Here is a 24,573-nt window from a genome sequence, read left to right on the forward strand (position 1 = left end):
CTAAAGGGGGTAAGTTATAAGTTTTTTTTCCTCCTACTGCTTTTATGATTTTTCCTTTGTCTGATTTTTGAGTTTTACTGTAATCCATATTGGAGAGGATCTCAAGTTGGTTCTCTTGGGTGACCTATGAGCTTCATGATCTTAGATATCCATTTCTCCCCAGATTTGGGTAGTTTATAGCCATTCTTTTTTTCTTTTTAAAAGGTTATTTATTTATTTTATTTGAGAGAGCTAGAGAGTGACAGAGAACATACGAGTGGGAGAGTGGCAGAGGGAGAGGGAGAGACTCTCAGGCAGACCCCCACCAGGCATGGAGCCAGACATGGGGCTCAATCCCAGGACCCTGAGATCATGACCTGGACTCAAATCAAGAGTTGGTGCCTTAATGGACTGAGCCACCCAGCATTATTTCTTTAATTTCTCTGCCCCTTTTCTTTCTCTTCTCCTTTGGGAATTTGGTTAACTGATAGTATTTCTTTTGATTGTGTACCGTGGATCATGTAGGTTTCCTTCATTTCTTTTCATTCCTTTTCCCTTTTTGTCCTCTGACTGGATAATTTCAAAGTTCCTTTCTTCAATCTCACAGATTCTTTCTTCTGCTGAATTAAGCCTGTTCTTAGTACTTTTTATTGCAATTGTCATTTCATTCATTATATTCTCCCCCCCCCCCCCCCCCCCCCCCCAGAATTCATTTACTGAACTGGGGCAGGTGACTTAACAGCAAATTGCAGGATAAGACTGGGAGAGAAGACTTCTTGCTTCTCCTCTCAGGAGCTAGTTGTGTCTTGGATGCTTGTAAATTTTCCAAAATAGCCGTCTATTGTTGGGAGAGCTGGGTCTGAATGGAGATTGCATACATACATTCTAGGAGTCCCAGGCATTCCTTGAGCTTGTGGTCAACTCCTGAGGGCAGCTTTGTTCTCTGGATGTTCAAGAAAGTGGTTGGTGGGGAACATGCTTGAAGATTAATAAAGCTAGGGGAAAGTTTGGCTCGACACAGAAGGATGGCATTACTTTCCATGTTGGCTTTTCCTTTGGAATGGTTGGCATGCTGCTCCATCTGGACACACCAACAGGTGGGCTGCCTGTGCCCAAAAACCTCCTACCAGGCTCCCATCCTTGTGTTCATTATATTCTTCAGCTCCAGAATTTCTGTTTGGTTCTTTTTTGTGTTTTCTGTCTCTGTTAAACTTCTCATTTTGCTTGTATACTGCTTTTTATGATTTCATTGAATTGTCTTTCTGTGTTTTCTTTTAGTTCACTGAGTTTCCCCAAAAAGCTACTTTGAATTCTTTTTTAAGTAAATTAAAAATTTCCATGTTTTGGGATCCTGTTACTGGGAGATTATTTTGATCTTTTTATGAGATTTTGATATATTTCCTTGTTTTTCATGCTCCTAGTTTTGCATTACTCTCTTTGCACGAAATAGCTGTCACCTCTCCCAGTCTTTACTGTGTTCAGGAGAGAGGTACCTCTGTTGGCCTTGCTGGAAATTTCCGAGGCTAGCTCAGACTTTCTGTGGGTACACCTGCTCCATCTTCTTGCTCCATCTTCTTGCTGCTTCTTGTGGCAGCATTCTTAAGCATATATGTCTTCTCTGGATCTTGAAACACACCAGGCTGAGTGTTGACAACCTCTCTCTCTGTTTTCCCAAAGGAGGCACTAATCTCAAATTTGTGGTCTCTCCCTGGCCTACAGATTTGGATGGCTTCTGTCCTTGCTCACTAGCCCTCTGCCAAAACCTGTGTGAGTGAGACGTATGGGGCATTGGAGGTGCCATGTGCCAGATGGGGGGATTCCTGAGTAATACTTTCCCAGTGGCTCATGGGTGGGCTTTTAATGTCCTCTGAGAGTCCTATCTGCTCTTCTCCCTGTTTCTTCCCAATTCCTAGCCATTCAATTTTGATGTGGTGAGAGAGAAATGAGAATTTTGGCAGCATGTTGCACAGCTGAGGGAGCTGGATGCTCACCCACACCCTCTCCTTTCCCCTACGGGAGAAGTCATACATGGAGAATGATCTCTCTTGCCCCTAATCTGTGCTGCCTTCATGGATGGGTGACATGGTAAAAGTCAAACTGTTCCTCTTAGACCCACCTCTGTGGGTCTATTTGTTCCCTTCTTTTTTCTTTTCTGTAACAGGGTGTTGAAAATTCTCTTCTAGAAACCTGAACCTCCAAGAAGGATCTCTCTCACAGGGGTGATTCTAAGTCTGTATTCTCCAGGGGTTCCTGGACCATGGCCAAGAGGGCCTGGAGATAGTTCACAGGCCATGGCAAGGCCCGCAGCCAAACTGAGGTCCATCTACCTGTTCCCAGGCACAAGGGTGAGTGAGAGTCCTTCCAGGTCAGGTCCCTACGTGTATGGTTCAGGATTCCACAGATCCCTCAAATGCATCATTTTGTCCATAGATAGATGCTGAATTTTTGTTTTTTCATGGGGAGGAAAAAAACAAGGGATGTCTTACGCTGCCATGATGTTGATATTATTCTCTGAAATGTTAATGAAGTTTAAACATCCATCCAGTGAGGTTATCAACAGTGTAGCAAAGAGAATTTAGTTATATTCATTTCAAATATAAAGACATAAAAATTGGAATTTCAAGATTTTTCAGAAAAGGTAATTTAACAGAAAACTTGAAGTTTTGTAAGTATGCATTGTCCTTTGAAAAGTAGTGACTTCTTGACAAATGTAGATTTTTATTATTACTGACATTTTGAGAAAACATCTGCACTGACGATCCTGGCAATTGTGAAAAATGTCATAAGTTTTTCATGCACCCAGTTCTTTTGTCACAGAGTATTATCAGGTTTTCTGCTTAGAAAATGTTTTTGGGTGAAATAGGCTTAAAATCTCTCTTGGATATAGGCACATTGAAAAAGTGACAGGTAGTTTTCAAACTTTTCTTTAATGTGTTTACATTGGGATACAATAACACACCAACTGTGGTGACAGAGGAGACACAAGTAATTAATCATAACTTCTCAAAAATGTTTTGGTCATTCTGTTTTTATAGCTTTTTCTATATCCAACCAAGACTTGGATGCTTAATGGACAGAGCCACTCAGGTGCCCCTCTATGTTTAATCTTTTGAGGAAACTCCATACTCTTTTTCACAGAGACTACACATTTTACATTCCCACCAGTGATGCACAAGGATTCTAGTTTCTTCACATCCTTGCCAACACTTGTTCTATTTGTCTAATTTTTAAAATTTTATTTTTTAAAATAATAGTCATAGTAACAGGTGTGAGGTGGTATTGTAGTTTTGGTTTGCGTTTCTCTAATGATGAGCGATGTTGAACATCTGTTCATGTGGTTATTGGTCATGCATATGTCTTCTTTGGATAAACATCTGTTTAAGTCCTTTGCCCACTTTTTAGGGTGTTTGGTTTTTCTTGTTGGGTTATAGGAGTTCTTTCTGTAATCTGGATATTAATCTTTTTTCATATTATAACTTGCAAATATTTTCTCCTATGCCTTGGGTTGCCTTTTCATTCTGTTGGGATCCTTTGATATACCAACATTTTAAATTTTGATGAAATCTAATTTATCTATTTTTTCATTTGTTTTCTCTGCTTTGGATAGCATAGCCAATAAATCATTGCCAAATGCAGTGTCATGAAACTTTTGTTCAATCTTTTCTTCCAAGAGTTTTATGGTTAAAACTTTTATATTTAGGTCTTTGATTCATTTGAGTAAATTTTTATATAGAGTAAGTAGTAAGAGTTCATTATTTTGCATGTGGGTAATTCAGTTTTCCCATCACTATTTGTTGAAAAGATTATTCTCTCCTACCAAAACCTATTGAATGGTTTTGGTGCCCTTGACTAAAATAATTTGCCTATGTATGCGAGGATTTATTTCTCTATTTTATTCCACTGGTCTTTATGTCTGTCTTTATGCCTGTAAAGTGATCTGGTTACTGGAGCTTTGTAGTTAAGTTTTGAAATCAGCATACATGAGACCCTCCAGTGTTTTTCTTTTTCAAGATTGTTTTGCCTACTAAGTGTTCCTTGAGATTCTGTATGATTTTTTTTCAGATTTTTAAGAAAGATTTTATTTATTGATTCATGAGAGAAACACAGAGAGAGGCAGAGACATAGGCAGGAGGAGAAGCAGGCTCCCTGTGGGGAGCCTCATGTGGAACTCTATCCCAGAATCCTGGGATCACAACCTGAGCCAAAGGCAGACATCAACCACTGAGCCACACAGGTGCCCCAGATTCTATATGAATTTTAGGGTGACTGTTTCTATTCCTGCAAAAAATGTCACTGGGATTTTGAATAAAAAAATTTTTTAAATGATTATTTACATAAACTATGATCTAGTGAAAAGAAGTTAAGTATTTTGGCTTTATTTTCTTCAGCAATAAATCATGAGAATTCCTGTGTGAAAAGAAAATGTTAATATTTACAATTCTTCCCATCCAATAACTAAAATACAGATTTTAGCTTATGGCTTTTGTCTCCAGCTGTGCATCTAAAATAGTTCTACTCTGGGTCATGGGGGACAGAATAGTGAGTGGGCAGAGAGAACTTAGACGTCTTCAGGTTGGTCTTTGCATTTGTTGTTTCTCCACATATGCCCAAATTCTGGTGGACCCCCAAGAATAAATGAATGTGTGAACAGCTAGTAGCCAGATAGTACTGGGGAAAATACAGGCCAATCTGGGAGATTTTAAGTTTACCCCCCAAATTTTTAAAATATTGTTACAGTGGTCTTTAGCAGTAGAGGTAAAAATGGCTTTTGTTTCAACACACTATGCAGTGAATTCATGGGAAATCAGGTACAGAGGCTCCCCACATTTTTCTCAAGTATCCATTGCAAAGATATTGGAGAGTTTGGAGGAATCAAGAATCAGAGTTATGGAAGCCTAACCTCTGACTCTGCTAGTATAGATCTTTTCTGTACATTTTCCTTTGTTTTTCTCTTAACCAATATTTAATTTTGAATTTGTTCAGATAATATTCCAGAGTAACAGACTATTAGAACTATAAGTCACCTAAGTAAGTGTTTAGTCCAACTACCTTATTTATTTAAAATATAAAATAGGTACACTTTGCCCTCACCATTATTTCTTCTGCTCAGACAGAAGACAAACTTTCCAGTTCCTCATTATTTTGAACCAGATTTACTGTGTACCTTTTGCAATAGCTCATGTAGTTGCTATTTTTTGTGTGTGTGTGTCAACTCTATCTTTGTGAGACGAAGGTTTGAGGGATGTGAATTATAGCCATAAGGACTCCAGGTTCCCACTGCCCACACTTAGTGCTCTCTAAATGTTACCATTCCACTGATTCCTAGAATAGTGAAGTCTAATTAATGAAAAATGGAAAAATACCCTCCACATTAGTGGAACGTGGTTTTTAAATGGTTTTGACCTCTGGAGAAAGGACACATTTATGTTGCTTGTCGTCTTCTGAATTCTTCTGATCCCAGTACAGTTATACCCACTAGACTTGTCAAGACACTGGAAAATCCCACTCTTTTCTCTGAGTTTCTGAACCACAACTGTGGGACATGCAGAATCATCTTTTTATGGATGTGCTTTATTATTGAACAACCTAATTAAAACCATTAAAACAATTCACTGAAAGGCTTATTATTCCCAGGAAATATTTATATCCCAAAAGGTGAACTTCTAAAAGCAAATCCAACACTTATAGTAGAGTGAACTAAGATGATACACACTCATTCCTACCACACAGCATGTAAATATTAGATAGTACATGTAAATAAATAAATAAGGCGGATTCAAAAACTAAATAGCCATGCTAAAAAAACAAAGAATAATACCACATCCCCCTTCAAAACCTGAATTTCAGAAGAGCCACTTAGGTAACAGCTTACACTTCATTAGCAGGATAAAGGAGAAAAATAACTTTTCAATAGGCTCATAAGCAATGTTGAAATGCTGCTCACTTTCAACTAAGATTGTGTACTCTTACCACTTTTATTCAACATTGCCCTGGAAGTCCTAGCCCATGCAAATAAGAAAGAAAAAGAAATAAAAGACATTAAGATCAGAAAGGAAGAAGTGAAAATATTTTTATTTGCAGATGACATTACTGTACCCATAGAAATCCAAAGAAATTTTAAAAATCTTACTAGAACTAAAAAGGAATTTAACAAGTTTCGGTAAAGAAGGTAAATATACAAGATCAGTTTGTTTCTCTATATAAAGGAAACAAAATGTTATAATGCTATTTACATTAGAATGAAAAAAAAAACCCAGATGCACTCAAGAATAAATCTAAAATATGTGGCTGAACTTTGCAATAAGGACCATAACATACTGCAAGGAAAAATGAAAGAAAAACTAAATAAATAGATACATATGTGTTCATGGGTCAAAACCCTTAATATATTGTTATCATGTAAGCCCTCTCTAAATTAGTCTACAGATACAGTGTAATCCCAGTCAGAATCACAGCAGGATTTTGTTTTGGGGGCAGAAATTGACAAGCTGATTCTAAAATATTTATAGAAATGCAAAAGAGCTAGAAGAAACAAAATGATTTTGAAGAAGTACAAAGTTGGGAGAATTATACCTAATTTCATGACTTTCTATAAAGCTGCAATAATCAAGACAATGTAATATCAGAGTAAGGGCAGAAGAAATAGGTTTATGAAACAGAATAGAGTCCAGAAATAGACTCTCACTGATATGACTAATTAAAGTTTGCAAAGTCACCAAAGAATTCAGTGGGGTAAGAATTATTTCCAATGAACAATGCTGAGACAACTAGAAAGTTGTATGAAAGAAAATGACCCTTGCACTGTACACTAAAATAATTTGAGGTTGATTTTAGACCAAACTTAAAATGTAAACTCAAATATAAATATAAAACTTAAATCTTCAAATACAAAAATAAGATATTTTATGCTTTTCAGATGCCAAAAAAAGCAAGAACCATAAAAGAAAAAAATGGTAGACTACTTCAAAATCAAACTTTCTGTTCACTAAAAATTATGTTTAAAAATTGATATACAAATTACAGGCTAGGATAAAATATTTACAACGTATATATATGACCAAGTAATCTTGTCAAAAATGTTCAAAGAATAAAGAGAGGTAATAAATAGGAACTTAATTAAGAATCACAAAAATACTTGAATAGTCTACAAAGAAAGTTTTACCAATGGCCAATAAATACAGAAAAAGATGAACGACATCATTAGTCATCACCGAAATGAAAAATTTAAACCATAAGATATCTTTACATTCCCACAGAAATGGCTAAAATTAAAAAGACCGACAGGATCACATATTGGCAAGAATGTGAAACAACTATAATTCTCCTATTTTGCAGGTGATAACGTTTTAAAAATCTTTTTAAAAATACTGTTTGACAGTTTCTTAGAAAGCTACACATTCCTACCATCTTGCAATTCCAGTTTTAGGTACTACACAAGGTATGTGTCTGTGAGAAAAAGAGAGGATTTATGGCAGCTGGATTTAGAATGGCCAAAAAATAAAAGCAGCTCAAGTATCCATCAACCTGGGTATCAAAGTAGAGCATTTTTCTATCACTGATGAGTATTGAGCAATAAAAAGCAGTGAACTCCTGATAAACATAAAGCATGGATCAGTCTCCAAACAGTTATTCTGAGCAAACAAAATGTTAAAATCCTATTTACATTAGAATGAAAAAAACCCAAATGCACTCAAGAGTAAATCTAAAATATATGGCTGAACTTTTCAATAAGGACCATAACATATTGCAAGGAAAAATTCAAGAAAATCTAAAGAAATAGATACATATATGTTCATGAGTCAAAACCCTTGCTCAAAATAAGTAAAGTCAAGCACAAAAGTATACAAACTTTGTGATTCCATTTATAGACACCTATGGACACTGTGTCGGCCGGGGCACTCAGTCCCCACCCATCGGGTCACCCCAGGACCAGCTGGAGCTCCTGCATCAGCTGTAGGGCCTCCTGCCGCCAGTGGTGGCGCTGTTCCCTGCTGCTGCAGCAGCACCTGGCCAGTTGCCCTAGTGGAGCGCGCAGCCCGAGGCGCACCTGCTTGTGCACCTGCTGGCTCACCTGGTTCTGCGCCTGGTTCTGCCGCGAGGCCCAGTGAGCCCGGATGCGGTGGGCGGGAGGACACCTTAATGGCTACAACTTACGGAGGCGACTCCTCACCTCTGTTTTCACACATACTAGAATGTTCCTCGTTTGTGGCAGAAGTACCCTTATTAGTTGTATCTACATTCATCACAGAGAAACTGCCCTGATAATGTGTGCCGATCCTGAAAATTAGAGCTTTGTTGTTATTTTGAAATCTGCGACATGGAAGAGTTCAATTAAGTTTGAAATCCTTTGCTATTTTAAGAAATTCCAACATGATATGTGTCAATGAAAGAAATGGAAGTGCGGTTAAGGTCTTTTATTATTTATTTATTTATTTATTTATTTATTTATTTATTTATTTATTATAGTCACACACAGAGAGAGAGAGAGAGAGAGAGAGAGAGAGAGAGAGGCAGAGACATAGGCAGAGGGAGAAGCAGGCTCCATGCACCGGGAGCCCGACGTGGGATTCGATCCTGGAGACCCGGGATCGCACCCTGGGCCAAAGGCAGGCGCCAAACCGCCGTGCCACCCACGGATCCCAAGTCTTTTTTTTTTTTAAAGATTTTATTAATTTATTCATGAAAGACTCAGAGAGAGACAGAGAGAGGCAGAGACACAGGCAGAGGGAGAAGCAGGCTCCATGTAGGGAGCCGGAGGTGGGACCCGATCCTGGACTCCAGGATCACGCCCTGGGCTGAAGGCAGGCGTTAAACCGCTGGGCCATCCAGGTGTCCCCGCAGTTAAGGTCTTTAAATGTAATTTCAACTATTGTACATTTTTCAAGTTTTTTTTTTTTTTTTTTTACATTTTTACCACCCACTTTTTTGTGAACAAATTTTCTTGTCAAAAGGTGACCATCAAAAATTTGAATAGCTCATCATTAAAACGTCTTGTTCAGGAATTGCATACGAGGCATTTCAAGCATAAAACCTGATATTAAAGGAATATATACATCCAAAGTACCTCAAGATTCTCATTTATATATTTGAAAAATATTTGGAAATTCTATGCATGCTACATAGTTAGCATGTTCTTCAATACTTTACCAGTACTTACTTTCATATTATATCTACTTAATATTAGGGAAAGATAACAAGGTTTTCCCAACAAGCTCCATATAGATGTCCTTGAATGAGTCTGGCTTACCTTAGTGTATGAAATAAATATTTCCTTTTTCTTTACATATTACAATGTAAAAATATGAGGAAGCATACATTAGGTAGGGCATATGAATATACAGATAGTTTTCAAGTACATATTGAATGTTTAAAATATATCTGTGTAATGGAACAAAGATGAAAATAAGAAATATAAGAGCACAAATTAACAGAAAAAGAAGATAAAATATTGGTGAGTGTGGTAGGCAGCATGACCATCCAACAATGTCCATACCCTGATCCCTGGGATATGTTACCATACACGGCAACAGGGATTTTACAGATGTCATAAAGTTACAAACCTTAATATAGGGAGATTATCCACCGTTACCTGGATGAGTCCAATCTCATCACATGAGTCCCTTAATAAAGGCAGAAGATTTTCTCTGGCCAGAGTCAGAGAGATGGAGTAGAAGAAGCCTGAGAGATTTGAAGTGTGAGAGGACCTGGTCCATTCTTGTAGGAGGACCACAGGGAGCATTGGCAGAAATATGGGCAGGGTCTGGGAGCACATACCATCCATTCTCTGACAGCTAGTGAGAAAACAGGGACCCCAGTCCTACAATTGCAAGGAGCTGAGTTCTGCTCAGGATTTGGGGTTTGTAATCATTGTGTACTTTTCTCTATGTTTGAGATGTTTCATAATTAAATAAATTTTAAAACTTAAAGAAAATTCATATAGAAGAATATATGGGAAATTCATGGGAGAAGAATATATAGGACAAGGTTGGATGGGGACTTGTGGGATTCTGGTCTTTCTGAGCAGCCTTCTATTTGGACAGTGGCCAGGAGGCAGCAGTGGCCAGGCTGACACATATGGTGATGGGGCTGAGCTCAGCATAGGGCAACATAAAAAAGTCTGATGGGCAGGCAGATGATGTCAAGGATATCAGCAATCCCCAAGGAGTTCTACTGCACCAAAGGAAGCTCATGCAAAGAATCTCACATCAGACATCAGAATCACAGGGGCGGTCCTTATCAGAGATCGCTATCAGCACCTGCTCTTGGTCCTAGGTAAAGAGGTTTAGGTACCATTCTTCAGGTTCTCAGATAATTAGGGAAGTAAAGCCATATTTGTCTAAAAAAAAAAAAACAGGACTAGAAATCATGATATAAAGAGATGAGACAGGGAACTTAGCAGATCTGGATCATCAGCAAAAATATAGAGACCTCAGAATGTGATCGTATTTGGAAACAGGATCTTTGCAGATATAAATAGTTAGGGTGATTTCATACCAGCTTAGAGTGGACCCTAAATCCAATGGCCAGAGGCCATGTGACGACACAGAGAAGAACAAGGGGAAGTCAGTTCTGTGAAGATAAAGGCAGAGGTTGGAGTAATGCTACTACAAGGCAAGGAACACCCAGGATGATGGGCAACCAAGAGAAACTGGAAGAGGCTAGAAGAACCTTCAGGGAGCATGCCCCACCCACACCTACATTTGGGCTTCTGGCCTTGAGAACTGAGAGAGATTGTCTGTGGTGTTTAGCCACCCAGGGTGTGGTACTTTGTTATGTTAGTTTTAGGAAACTAATCCAACCTGGTTCCCAGATTCACAGGACTCTATGCCAACCCATGGATTTCCCCTGCCAGGGGGACAAGTCAGTCCCAGAATCTATAGTAGGAAGGAGACAGAAGGCTAAGTAGACTTAGTGATGGAAACCGCAGGAGTTTGGGGTGAGGGAATTGGGAGAGTTCTGCTCTGACACACTTGCTTGCACACACTTTCATCCCCACAGGAGCCAAATGCACAAATGATCATCACTATTTAACCACCACACTTCTGCTCTCAATCCCCATCCCTCCTCAGGTCATGAGGCTCTGCAGTGTGTCTCGGTAAACAGTGTCACCCTCCAGTAGAACATCTCTGGCTCTGGGAAGAGTTAATCTCAAGCAAAATCAGTGATTAGCAGGCTCCTGTTCCACAATTACACAGCTTTCCTCTTCTTCGACATGAAATTGAAATTCTTTAACCATCCTAAGTGTTACTAGAATCTGCAGTTTCCTTTAAACAATTAATGATTGTGAAAATTACAGTTTGTTCTTCTTCTATCCCCCTAGGAACACCAAATGCTACTCTGAATGTCATTAATATAATATGCAAATGATCTGTTTGGCTCCTCTTCTCAGTTTGGGGTAACCTTGTCAATCAGCCTGTTTCCACTAATGAGCTATCTGATGAAAGCTAGCCCAGCTGCTGAGAAGGTCACTGAAAATCTCGACCTGCCTTTCCTTGCTTAGGCCTACATGACCATATTTGATGGAAAAGGAAAGAACTTTGATTGACATTTATCTGAAGTCACCTGAGTGTTAATTAGGGACTATGCAGAGATCTTATTGGAAATTTCTTCCAACATGAATAAAGAGCGGCCATACTTTTTAAATGAGCTGTTTGAATATTTCAAGGTTATTATATAGATAGCTTCCTGAAGTGGAGATGAGGAGGCGTGCCGGATCATTCTATTTTGTATAACCACATTTATTTAATGCTTAGAAACATTATCTTAGTGTGTCACAAAACATTACTGTATGACTGTTTTTTAAAACTGATATTCTGGTTAATATCCTTATGTTCTGAGAAGCTTCCAGTCTGTTTAGGTAAAATGTTTATCATAACTGCTGAACTCAGTGGAAGGGCAGGAAAACATCTTTAGATGTCACCAAGGAATTCCTAACAGCAGGAATGTGAGACCTATTTAAAAAGCTGAGGACGTTTGGATAAAAGTTTGTTAGAAATTTTTCAAGGAGTGTCTTTTTTTCCACAAGAATTACTGTGGGTAGGAAATGTCCTAAGAGAAGAAGTTGGCTATGAAACAGAGTTAATGATGACCTTGGCTGTCTAGGGTGAAAAAAGAACTCAAATGGTTGCTGTGCACGAATGTGGAATAAATAGAAGGCACAGTCTTTGTCTTGCGTGGACTACAAGTTGGTGTGTGTGTATTCATCTCTTTGGCACATTCCATTTAGTGTTTTCAGTTGATCTAAAAAGTCCCACCTAAGATGTGGGGTCGGATTGACAATGTCATACAGTCCATCACCCAGGGGCCTGGATTGACATGGGCCATTCCATCTCTATCTCGGCAGATTTATCTTGTTGTCTTCAATCGGAGCCCAGAACAGTTGGCATCTGTGAAGTGTGAAGCTTATCCAGTCTGATAGTGTGATGTTTATTTATCTATCAAGTAGACGGTCTTATCAGTTGGGGGTACCTTACTCTCCAGTGACAGCAGAATGAAGTGGTGACAATTATCTTGACTTTCAGATAAGGGAAGAGGCCCAGAGAGATCACACAGCTGCATGGTGGGGGAGCAGCCCAGTGGCCTGCTCTTGACTGCTACGTGGTGCTCCCTCCAAATTCAGGTCAGGCAGAAAAACCTAAACTACGGGTTAGAGCAGTGTGGGAACAACTTAGAGTACCTCATAGTACCTGCCTCGGGAGGATACAGCCTTGTATGTCTTTCTATAACACTGTTTACAAAAGTGATCATGATTAAAATGTTAATTTGCAACTCCTCCTCAACATCACTAATTATCAGGGAAATGCAAATGAAAACCACGATGAGATAGGACCTCACACCAGTTGGGATGGTTATTGTAAAAAACAAAGCAAAACAAAAGACAACAAGTGTTGGCCAGATGTGGAGAAATTGGAACCCTTGTGCACTGTTGGTGGGGATGTAGAATAGTGCAGCTGCTATGGAAAACAGTATGGAGGTTCCTCAAGAAATTAGAATTACTCTGTGATCCACTTGTGGGTACTTATCCAAAAGAATTGAAATCAAGATCTTGAAGAGATATCTGTACTCCTGTGCTCATTGCAACACTATGCGCAAGAGCCATGATATGGAAACAACCTAAGTATTTGTCAGTGGATGAATCAAGAAAATGTGGTGTATACATGCAGTGAAATATTATTCGGCCTTATAAAAAATGAGAAACTGACATTTGGAACAACACAAGCAACCTGGAGGACATGTATGCTATGTGAAATAAGCCCGTCATAGAAGGACAAGTGCTGCATGATTCCGTTTGTATGAGATACCTAAAACAGTCAAACACACAGAAGTAGGAAATCCAGTGGTGGTTTCCAGGAGCTGAGGGTAGGGAGAGAGTGTTGTCCAATAGGTATAAAATTTCAGTTCTGTAAGATGAGTAAGTTTAGAGATCTGCTGTGCAATATATTGTCTTTGGTTTCCTGTATTGTGCACTTAAAAAAAAAAAAGGTGCCTCTCATCTTTCTCTTCAGGTTAGTGACCTACCCGAGACATATTCTTTTCATGTTATAGCAGAAGGGCAAGAGTATAAACCCGACCACACAAACATGTTTTAAGCTTCATGTCATGTCTGAAACATCACACTGACAAAAACCAGTCCCATGCGGAGCCAAAAGACAAGGAGTGGGGAAACACACTCTTCCCGTGAAGGTGTGGGGGAAGGTGTGCATTTTTAAACAATATAACCCAATCTACCACGCCTATCTGTTGTGTCCCTTATTTCAACTATTATAGTTTCATATGTAATACTTCTCTTTCTTTTATCTTCTTCTTTTATGTTGCCACTATCCTTTCACATCAATCTAATATATATATATATATTATGCTAATTTAAAGTTCTTGGACCCTGTATGATCATGTTGTACAAATTCCTACGAGAATTTGTACTTCCGGTGTGTTGTTTTCCTTCAGAAAAGGTTGTGTTCCTCAAATGTTATGTTATTTTGTTTTGTGGTTGGACCCGTTTATGTCAGCTCCAAAGAGCTTTGGAAGAGGGAAGACCTTTGGAAATAGGAGGTTGGAGACCTCCAAGCAAAGGAAACAGAGTTAATCCTTCCTTAGATGGTAATTCACTAGTCCTGAGGGTTTGAATGGAGAAAGGGAAGGAGAAGTGTCCAGTTTCTACCTGCACCAGCACAGGACATTGTACTACTTTGATTTTACTCCTGATGAATACTAATACCTTAAATAACGGAGAAGAATCCACCCAGATCGTACTCATGGAACTAAGAACCACCACCCAGAGATTCTGTTGAGCTGCTGCTTTGGAATCCAGTAGGCCTCTATTTTCTACTGGCTTCTCTGTTGAGGACTGCGCTCTGCTGAGAATGACCTTAGGTTGCATATCGTGGGCATTCAAGGACTTAAGGCAAATGACTCTTAAAAAAGATGACTTAATTAAAAATAATATAATTTTTCTGCCTCATTGATTTCTTATTCTATGTGAAATGGCACCTCTCCCAGTGGCATCCCATAGAATGATAATAAATAGCATAGGCTGAGATATGATTCAGTAGAACATGTTGAATAAATAAATTTGAAAACCATTTAGAGTCAAGTGTAGATTTGTGTATTCAGTAGACAAACCGTGGACTTCACCTCTGCACTGCTGGTTCAGATCCTTCTGCAGTTGGTAATGATTTAAAGTGACTCTTATGATCATTATAAATCAGTTTGGTCTCTAAATATAAGGATTCCAGCGGGTAGTGGAGAGAACATTTTTATATTTCTTTTTCCAGCTCTTTCATTCTAATACCAAATGTCATTGTAAAACAAATGAAATGCCATTCTAAAATATTTATTAGATTCTTAAAGTGAAATACCAGTTGTGCTTCAGAAGAAAGTTTCATAAAATCTCTGAAACACCACTAACATGATCCTGTCTTTTTTGATGCTTTCTGACCATGTAAGCCTATATTTACTTGAAACGTAAAAACACTGATTGACATATTTAAATGTATATATCAAAATTATTTGCAAAAGGTAGTTATGGCAGAAATACTATATATTTAATTCACAAGAAGTCTAGGGCTTCTATCCATAAGTGAACTCTATACCATACAAAAAGAAAAAAAATCAGTCCTATCCTAGGAAGATACAAATATCTTTTATAAAATGATATAAAATTTATAAAAATGATCTTCCTTCTGCCTGGACCAATTATGTGAATTAAATAGGAATGTGGGATTAGTTACCAATACTACTGCCCCTTAGTCTTTGTAGTATTTTTATGCTTTGACTAAATTAATAAGTTTCCATATAGATATATGAAATATAATATTGCTTTTGTTTTACTATTTAGTAACAGAAGGTGTGGCGGTACCTGAATGACATCTATTTGGCTCTTCCTCTTTTGGGTCAGGTAGCCCATGTGAGGGCTCTTCTAGTTGCTGAGAACTGATCATCCAGCTACGTCTTCAGTAACTGGAGACATTCTCACAAGCTGAGTCTAAACCCACTGTGAGAGGAATGGGGGCCAAAATTCTGTGACTGTGTAAACTGCACAGTCTCCCTTGGGAGAGTTGACCACAGCGACTTTCCCTAGAGATTACTGTCAATTACTGTCAGTTGATCTGTGGATCAATTGTTTGGTAGATCCCAGTGATCTGAGTTTTCTGTCTCCCATGTGTATAGCCACCCAAGGAAATGGCCACAGGTCCATTTGAGGAGGGCTTGGGAGAGGGGCTGATTTTACATAGCAGTGAACATGGTAGGATCCAACCGTAAGGGGATCCTTAAGCCCCTCTTCTCCAGTGAAGGGACTCTGGCCTGGGCAGAGGCTTCCTTCCGATCTGGGTAAGAGCATGTGCTCCTCCACTGTGGTAGGTCAAGCTGGTGTCTGCTCACCAGCCCTTGAGATGATCCAATTATATAGACCTGGTGATTTAATGGGCTGCTCATCTGTTTCCAATGGACTGGTCGCCACCAATGCTCCCTGTAGGTGGAAGCATTCTGATTGCTCTTCTGGCCCTGCTGCCCTCTTTGGGGACTGTGTCCACCTTGCAAATCTGTACTGCAACTTGCTCTCTCATTATTGGCACACTAATTGTTGTTGTGAGAGGGATGAGGGTTGTTTTTTGTTGTTGTTGTTGTTTTGTTTTGTTTTTTTCCAGCTACCCTTCCATAGAAGCTCTTTGGTTCTCTGGTCATACCTTCAACTGAGAGTTTAAACCCCTGAGATATCCTTTTTTTCCTGTATCTCTCATGTATTCAGAAGCAATTACCTACCCCACAGTTTTTTTTTTAAGATTTTATTTATTCATCATAGACATAGAGAGAGAGAGAGAGAGAGAGAGAGAGAGGGGCAGAGACGCAGGCAGAGATGCAGGCAGAGGGAGAAGCAGGCTCTATGCCGGGAGCCCGACCTGAGACTCGATCCTGGGACTCCAGGATCGCTCCCTGGGCCAAAGGCAGGCACCAAACCGCTGAGCCACCCAGGGATCTCCCCCCCCCACCACACACACACAATTCTTTAAATCATCACTGTTGGAAGTTACAGTTAAATGAAGTAGCCACTTGATTTCCCAAAGTCTTGTCTTTGATACAATTTTTATCTCAAGATACCACAGGCGATTAACTAATTATAATGCCATTTCAAGCTGCAGTTTGCTGGCTAGCCATTTTTACTGCTGATAAGGGCATCACACCATTTAAGCTTAAACAGGGCAGCAGATCAATACGAAAATCCCAGCTTAGAACGAGTGTTTCCTGGGAATCACTCCTGGTACTGAGCACTGTATTGGTCCGAGTCCTTTCAGCGAAACAGACACCCAAGCATTCCACAAAGAGGAGACTGAATCAAGGGAATAGTTTTTTTTTTTTTTTTTTTTTAATATTGGAAGCACAGAAAGGGCAGAACAGGGTTGGCAAGATTACCCAGAACTTGGTAACATTAGGAATTTGCTGTGAGCACAGATTTCTGAGAAGAAAAGGAGGAGGTGGTGCTCTCAGAGTGCTGGGTGCTGGGAGGCGAGGCGCAAGGGGTGTTGACATCTGTCAGAGGGCTGCCCATGGCTGGGATTGCAGAGGAGAATGCACTTGGGGCCAAGGAAAGCATGGAAAGCGGACTCCCTACCCAGTGCCCAGACCAGGGATGAGGAGCTTTGTGGGTTGTGCTGGGACTGGAGAGGGGAATCCAGCAACTTCCAGAGACCCTGCCAGGGGAGAAGAGAGAAGAGGTGGAGAGAGAAGAAGGAGTGGGAGAAGGAGGCAGGGAGGGGAGGAGAGAGGGAGAGAGCCTCCCATTGTCCTGCACCAGCAGCCTGTTACTACTAAGGAACAGGGAGCCAGAGGAGGAGGTAGCCCGGGAATAGTCTGTGGTCGCCTAGCCCCAGCCTTATTGAGCCAAGAAGTGACGGGTGGGTGTGGGCTAAGTGACAGATAAAGAACTAGTCCTTTGAGATTTAGATTGACAAACAAGCAAACAGACTTAAAAAAAAAAAAGATAGAAACATATCTTTTTGTTACCATCATATCTAGGAACATCCATTATTGGTATTTTGACCCCAAAATGATTTTCAAAAAATTTTTTTGTTTAAATTCAATTAACATATAATGCATTATTGGTTTCAGAGGTAGAGGTCAGTGGTTCATCGGTCTTATATAACACCCAGAGCCCATCACATCACGTGCCCTCCTCAATGCCCATCACCCGGTTCCCCCATTCCCCACTCCTCCCTCCAGGGACCGTCAGTTTGTTTCCTGGGATTAAAAATCCGTTATAGTTTGTCTCCCTCTCTGATTTTTGTCTTGTTTTATTTTTTCCTCTCTTCTCTGATGATCCTTGGTTTTGTTTCTTAAATTCTGCATATAAGTAAGATCATATGATGATTGTCTTCCTCTGACTGACTTATTTTGCTTTGCATAATATCTTCTAGTTCCATCTATGTTGTTGCAAATGGCAAGATTTCAGTTTTCTTCATGGTTGACCCCAAAATGATTTCTTGGATGCATTTTTGGTGGACTTATAATAACTTATACACATAAGATAACCTAAAGAACACAGAAGAACAATAATTGAAAGACTTAACAACTATCACAAGCTGCAAAGGACTGGTTTCCAAAATGATGAAGTTTCCTGTTATTTGAATACTCGGTGCCTTGGCCAGAATGACTGAAGGAGTGGGCGCTCTTCGTAGGTACCTTGTGCTATCCCTGGACCATTATGCTTCAGCTCGCCAGGAAATGTGGAACGACTTTCTGCCTTCAGACCTTATGTGGCACTAAGGACCTTTTTAGTACTCTCCGGTCATCCTCTGCTGACTGGTTTGATTAGAAGTTGGAAAATAATGAAGGAGGGAAGTCTGTAGAAGGAAGTAGCATGCATCCGTGCACTCATAAGTAGAATGTCATTGGAAACAGATGGGACCTCACAAGTCTGCATACGTATATACATGTACATATATACATACACAAACACAGATATATTCTTTTTGGTAAAAAAAAAAATTAAAGATAACTAGGATATCCCTCCAAGGAAAAGGTTGCTCTTAGAAAAACACATAGCTTTCTAAGTGGGGAAATCATCCAGCATTGGAGCATGTGGAGCCCCCAATTCTTGAGGCAGTCATCCATCCCAAATCATTCTGGGAAGGATCTACTTTGGAGAAGATACAAACACTGTGCACCTGCTCTGCGGACCACCTCCAAGTTCACGTACCCTCCTCTCCTTAGCAGTGACCGCCTCAGGCCAGGTGTCTTCCCGCTTTGCTGGGGCTATGGTTGGAGCTCCTAATGGATCTCCCCACCTTCAGGGAGACTCCTCCAGTCTTCAGATTGCTAAGAAATGATCATCGGGTCATCAGATCATGATCCAGAATGCGGCTTTTCACCTACCTGCAGGCCCTGCCCTTCGGCCCCGCTCCGGGGCTCTTCCTTCTGGCAAGGGTGGTGGGCTCTTTCTCAGCTCCTGTCTGGGTCACTCTGCCCTCCACCCTCTTGTTTCCATCTGCCTGGAATACAGGGCTTGTTTTACCCCCGGCCATCCCAGGGTTCTTCCCTCTCCATCACTTCTCTTGAACTCCTATTCTCCACATTTTGCGGGAGCAATATCCTGGGCACTGAGAGGTGAATTAACTTGCCCGAGGTGGCACAGCTCCCAAGTTGTGAATCTGGGATTGGAACACCTCCTGCAGAGTCCTGACCCGCAGGGGTCCTGGTGTATTTATGTCTGGGTTGCTAGCACCTCCTCAGTAAATGTTTGTTGATTGAAATTCAGTGTCATTTATTAAAGAGGAATGTTTATGACAATTGTGGGGATTGAGAGACTTTCTTGATTTAAGATGGGAGAGGTAGAAAAATCTCTGTGAAGAAAAACATGTTTTTCTTTCTTTTTCCACCAGGCATCTCTTCTAGCGCAGAACACACTCTCAAATTCCTGCTGACAGAAGGACACATTGTATAGAAAAGATCACATTTGATCCTTTTCAGAGATGGGTGGTGGCCGTTTATGCTCTGTTCTCTGAAGCACTATCACTAATTTATGATAGAATTGGAACGCATTCTCATTAATGCACCGAGAATGCATGCTCGGTGACCCCATAAAAGACCATATTTTGAGACAGTTCTTGATTTCAAGGTCAGAGAGAGGAAATATAGAATTTGAGGGCCTCTGACCCAACCATAAAATTTCACAGAAACTGGAATTAAAAAATAGATTTAGGGAATGCTAAGAAAAAAATATATAGTCTAACCACTTGTGAAACTGATATTTCATCGCTTCAGTTTTGGCTAATTTTCCAGTTATTACTATTTTCCTGGAGGGCCATAGCACAGTAACATGTTTGGGAAGCTAATCATTTGGGTATATAGTTCTGTTAAAAATGACAACCCCATTCTTTTTTCTACAAAATCTATGCGATAGAATGATGAAGATACGGTCCTAGAATTGGATGAAGAATGAGTTGTCAAGAAAGATTTGATTTTCAAATACACAGAGGTGGTAGCCGACTAAATCAAGGATGGATTTTCTTAGAGGCATGACACAAGAGTGGTAGATCGATGATTGAATCGGGGGGAATGAGCACAGATACAGCCTGGGAGAGGGAGTGAGGTCAGTGTGTGTGTTGGGGGTGGGGGGAAGAAGCAGCTGTCATTTTAGAGGCAGGAAGACCAAATTAGTGTATTACCATATAAGCCAAAGGTAGTGTTCTATTTAGCAAGGAGGGAGAGGTGAAGAGTTTGATGTGCCAAAAAAATGTCACAAAATGAAGATCGAGAAAAACCATCATTTGATTTAGGGAGAAGTAGGGCATTCCCTACAGGGTATGGTGGTAAAGTTGCTTTCTGCTTCTCTCCAGGTAAGCCCTGAGAGGCATTTATGATTTAACCTGGCTTATTCAGAATGCTTTTAAAAGCAGAAAAACAGATGATTCACCAAGGGCCTGCAATAAATAATAAAGTAGGTAAGCATGTTATAAGCAGGGTACTATTCTTGTGCTTTTTATATGAGGGATTGGATGCTTTTCTTGTGTAAAGAAGTGAAAGTGGATTGAGCTAGGGAAGTATCATCACGTGTGAAGCTGACATTCTTTTGCTTCAGGTTTGTTGAACTTTAACACTTGTGTAAAATAGTCCCATTAAAAGAGAAGAATGAAAAACAAATATGGTGGCACTTGTTCAATTTTGGAGATAGAGAAAAGTCACCAAATATCTTCATCTATTGATTATACCTGCAGATAGAAGAGGCCCAGGCACACTAATAGAGAATGTTGTCATTAATGTGCACCCGCGCGCGCACACACACACACACACACACACACTCCTCAGAGTGCTTTGTCTCAAAAGCACAAGTAACTTACATTTAAAAAAACCCAACTTTTAATAAATCAATGTCTCCAGAATGCATCACATTAAAAACCATACTTTTGCTTCTTTAAAGTCGTAATAAAAGAAGCAGCTCCTTATGTTCCTCTCTAGAGTATTCCCAGCTAATGAGCAGCTGGAGGCCTTGCTAGAATTTAATAAACTCATTTTTGTGGAGGCAGCTTGGGCTGCTTCTCTTTGTGACTGACCCAGGCGTTCAGATGTGAATGGTTCATCCTGTTTCCGTCTTGCTTGGAAATTGCTTATCCTGTGGCCTTACCCATCTCACCCAGTTTCTAATTCTTATGCAGCTTATTTGGCTCTCATTGTTTGTACTTGAATTAAAGCTAATAAACACTCTATATCTTTCCTTGTTAATGCGACTGTTATTAATTGTGATGAATAATTTAATTCTGCATAATCAAAATTACCTTTGTAGATGCCACATGAGGCAGTAAAAAGTGGAGAGAGATTTTCTCAATTGGACACACTTGATTATCCTATAGAAGTTCGTTTTTTTATAAAGAAATAATTGGAATACATCTGAATAGCAAATAATTGTCTTATTAAAAAGCACAGCTGGCTAGAGACAAGAAAGAAAATAGTATAAGGGATTCGTGTGAAAATTAACAGTGAATATTGAATTTCCTGGATTTTATTTCCAGATTGCCTGACACGCTGTTTTCTTTTGCTTTCCTTATTTCCCACCTGGGGCTGGTCTTTTCACCATGGATAGTAGTTTTCTTTTAATCTTGCAGTTAATCAGTTTTGGGGCAGTTTGAATTTTGTGATTATTATAGAGTGGGACAAAATTCAAAAGTAGGCTGAGAGTGAGAGCCTTGAAAATTTTTTTTTATCATTGTCTACTACAGTCTCTCTTTGCCCTGAGAGTGGCAGGTTCTGATCTACTGTGACCACCCCAGGACCCAGAAGTAACTGTTGGCCTGAGGTTCTCCACTGTGACATTCCGGGTTCTGGAAGTTGTCAAACAAAATTGTCTCCTCATAACGTTTACCTGCCCAGTTTGGTCTTCACGGTGAGCCATAGCAAGTGGTCTTTTAACGTGGTCTGGTGTGACACATGTTACACCCATTTTAGACACACACACACACACACACACACACACACACCCATTTTAGACAAATACACATTGAGTTCAAACAATGACTCAATGGAATCCCAGGCCTTCGGGTGTGGGAGTAAATGGAATTTTATTCACTACTTCAAATCACAGCACATCACATTTGTTTGCCAGTGGCTACCCCATTGGGGAACCCTTTGTGGAGAAATGGGGAGTTCATCTAGCCTTTTATCTTATTGTGCCCCCTTAGCAGAATGTAATAGCATTTTGGCTCATGTTACTGGCAAAGCAGTAAATGTTTGTTGCAGGAAGTTGAACATACAAATGATAAACCTTTCCAACATTTGAATTATAAATTGGTAGCCTGCTTGGCATGGCTGGTAGTGCCAGCTGGCTTACCTTGAGCTCGTGACACGTGATTGTCTTTTGCCTTCCTTTGAACGAGTTATCTTTCAGCTGTCTCCCTTAAAAAGTGAAAATAAATAGCATCCATTCCATCTCGCATGGTAATACATTGTTTTTCTCAGTCAGGGAGTCCTCAGAAACTCGTAAGTGAAATGTGGGTGATCAAGGCATTAAACACTGGGCATCACTGTCTGATGGGACCTTTAAGACATTCAACTCAAAGGCCAGCCTGAGGTTGGATTACACGATGCCCTAACTTTTCATTTTTCAGCATCTCCAACATCTTCTTGGCTAACAAGTGAAGTGGTTCCTGTTCGTTGCACCTGATTTTTCTTCGTAACCCTAGAGCTTGCTTTGAAGGAGAAAGAGTTCTGTGTAGACTGCAGAAGATGAATAGCAGGGCAGGTAGAGACATTGGGATGGAGATTTCATCGCGAGCTCATTTGCCTGTCATGTCTGCTCCTTGCTCTTACTGGAGATGGAGAGAAAGTGCATCCCTGTGTCAGATAAACACGCTGGAGTTTCACGTTTAAGGCAGGATATATGTCCCTGAATCAGTGCGATGTGAGTATTTGCTAAGTCTTCATGAATACTAAAAGAAGAGGTCGGACTGACAAAAAACCGTACCATGATGGCCCCCTTGGGCTGGGCACTGGCGGGGTCTGCATTCCTGCTTTTTGGCCTTCCATTGATCCCTTTCTGAATATGAATAAAATATACTTTGAGATATAGTTTTGGACTAAGGAAAATTAATGCCTGCCTTTGAGAAATCAGACTCCATTATTCTATCCGTCTTTAAGAAATTTAGGAAATCATCCAGAGTGTAATCAGGAGTCCCTCTTTCTTTCCTTCTCTCCAACTCACTCTTAGGTTATTGTTTAGCTCTTTCAAGGGGGCAGAAAACACCCTGGTTTGCCTCAGCTGTGAGTTTCCCACGGACACCACACTACAGGTCAGTCGGTGACTGTAGAGCCAAGAGGTGGGTTTGGTTCCTCTGATTTTTATGGGGAGAGTTAGCCTTGCCATGTGGACCATACAAGATCAAAACTCAGACAAGAGAAGATCTAGCGTCTGCTGAGTCTCGCAGAAACAGGAGGTTGTTTAATCCTTTTGTAAAACAGTGGCAATTTGAGTGGTCCTCTAACCACTCTTTCTGTGAAGCATAGCTTATTGAATAGGCAACATGTCTTTTGTAGGCATACTAGATCATAACTGAGCAGATTGTTAGGCAGACATGTATGTATTTACATTTACATCTTCAGATATTTATTTATTTTTAAGATTTTATTTATTTATTCATGGGAGATAAAGAGAGAGAGAGGCAGAGACACAGGCTGAGGGAGAAGCAGGCTCCATGCAGGGAGCCTGATGTAGGACTCGATCCCTGGTCTCCAGAATCATGCCCTGGGCAGAAGGCAGGGCCAAACTGAGCCACCCAGGGATCCCCTACATCTTCAGATATTAAAAAAAACTCTACTGATGGGGTGCCAGGGTGGCTCGGTCAATTAAGTGTCTGCCCTCAGCTCAGGTCATGATCCTGGGGTCTCGGGATTGAGGCCTGCATTGGTGCATTGGCCTCCCCACTCAGCACAGAGTCTGCTTCTCCCTCTACCCCTCCCCTGACCATGCCCTCTCCCTCTCTTTCTCAAATAAATAAATAAAAATCTTTAAAAAAAAAAACTCTACTGATTATAAGTCAAGGAAACATATTTCCCTGCTTTGGTGAGGAATTACAGTGATTCAGGCTCTTGGGAAAAATGTGGTAGATGTGCCATAAAATTGATCACGGAGAAGGCATCAGGTGACAGTGTGGAGTATATAACAGCCAAGCATGGGATTCTCATATTTCTACTTAATTGTCTGTGCTGTAGATTAGGATGATTAACTCAGCTCTGCATTGTAGTCGTGGGAGTTATCAGTTAGGGAAGAACCTGCAGGAAAGAACAACGTGACCTCGTCAGCTAGTGCTAAACAGGTGTGGGTTCTTCACTGGGGATGGCGGGCTGGCAGGGAGAGCGCCGTGGGGTCTGAAGACCAGGTGTGAAAATCTCATCTCTACCATTTACAACAGGGTGACCAACGGTGTCACCTAACTGCAGATTTTTTTTTTTTTTTTTTAGTACAGATACTAATTTGTGACTTGCACTAAAATTCAGTGCTTATGAGGATGAGACAGGGATGTGAGGCAGCTGTGTAACTGGAGGGCACCATGTAAAGGTAGTTATTTTAATCAATTTGTCAGTAACACTCCCCACATTAGAGATAGTAGTGAT

At 40.2% G+C, this 24,573-nt stretch overlaps 1 pseudogene; it reads right to left on the reverse strand.

Annotated features, from left to right (window-relative positions):
* Nucleotides 1-688: 688 nt before the first annotated feature.
* LOC112919234 (TSSK6-activating co-chaperone protein pseudogene) lies at nucleotides 689-1,060 on the reverse strand (annotated as a pseudogene).
* Nucleotides 1,061-24,573: the final 23,513 nt, after the last annotated feature.

This window comes from Vulpes vulpes, chromosome 5 (genome assembly GCF_048418805.1).
Source record: "Vulpes vulpes isolate BD-2025 chromosome 5, VulVul3, whole genome shotgun sequence".
Lineage (NCBI taxonomy): Eukaryota > Metazoa > Chordata > Mammalia > Carnivora > Canidae > Vulpes > Vulpes vulpes.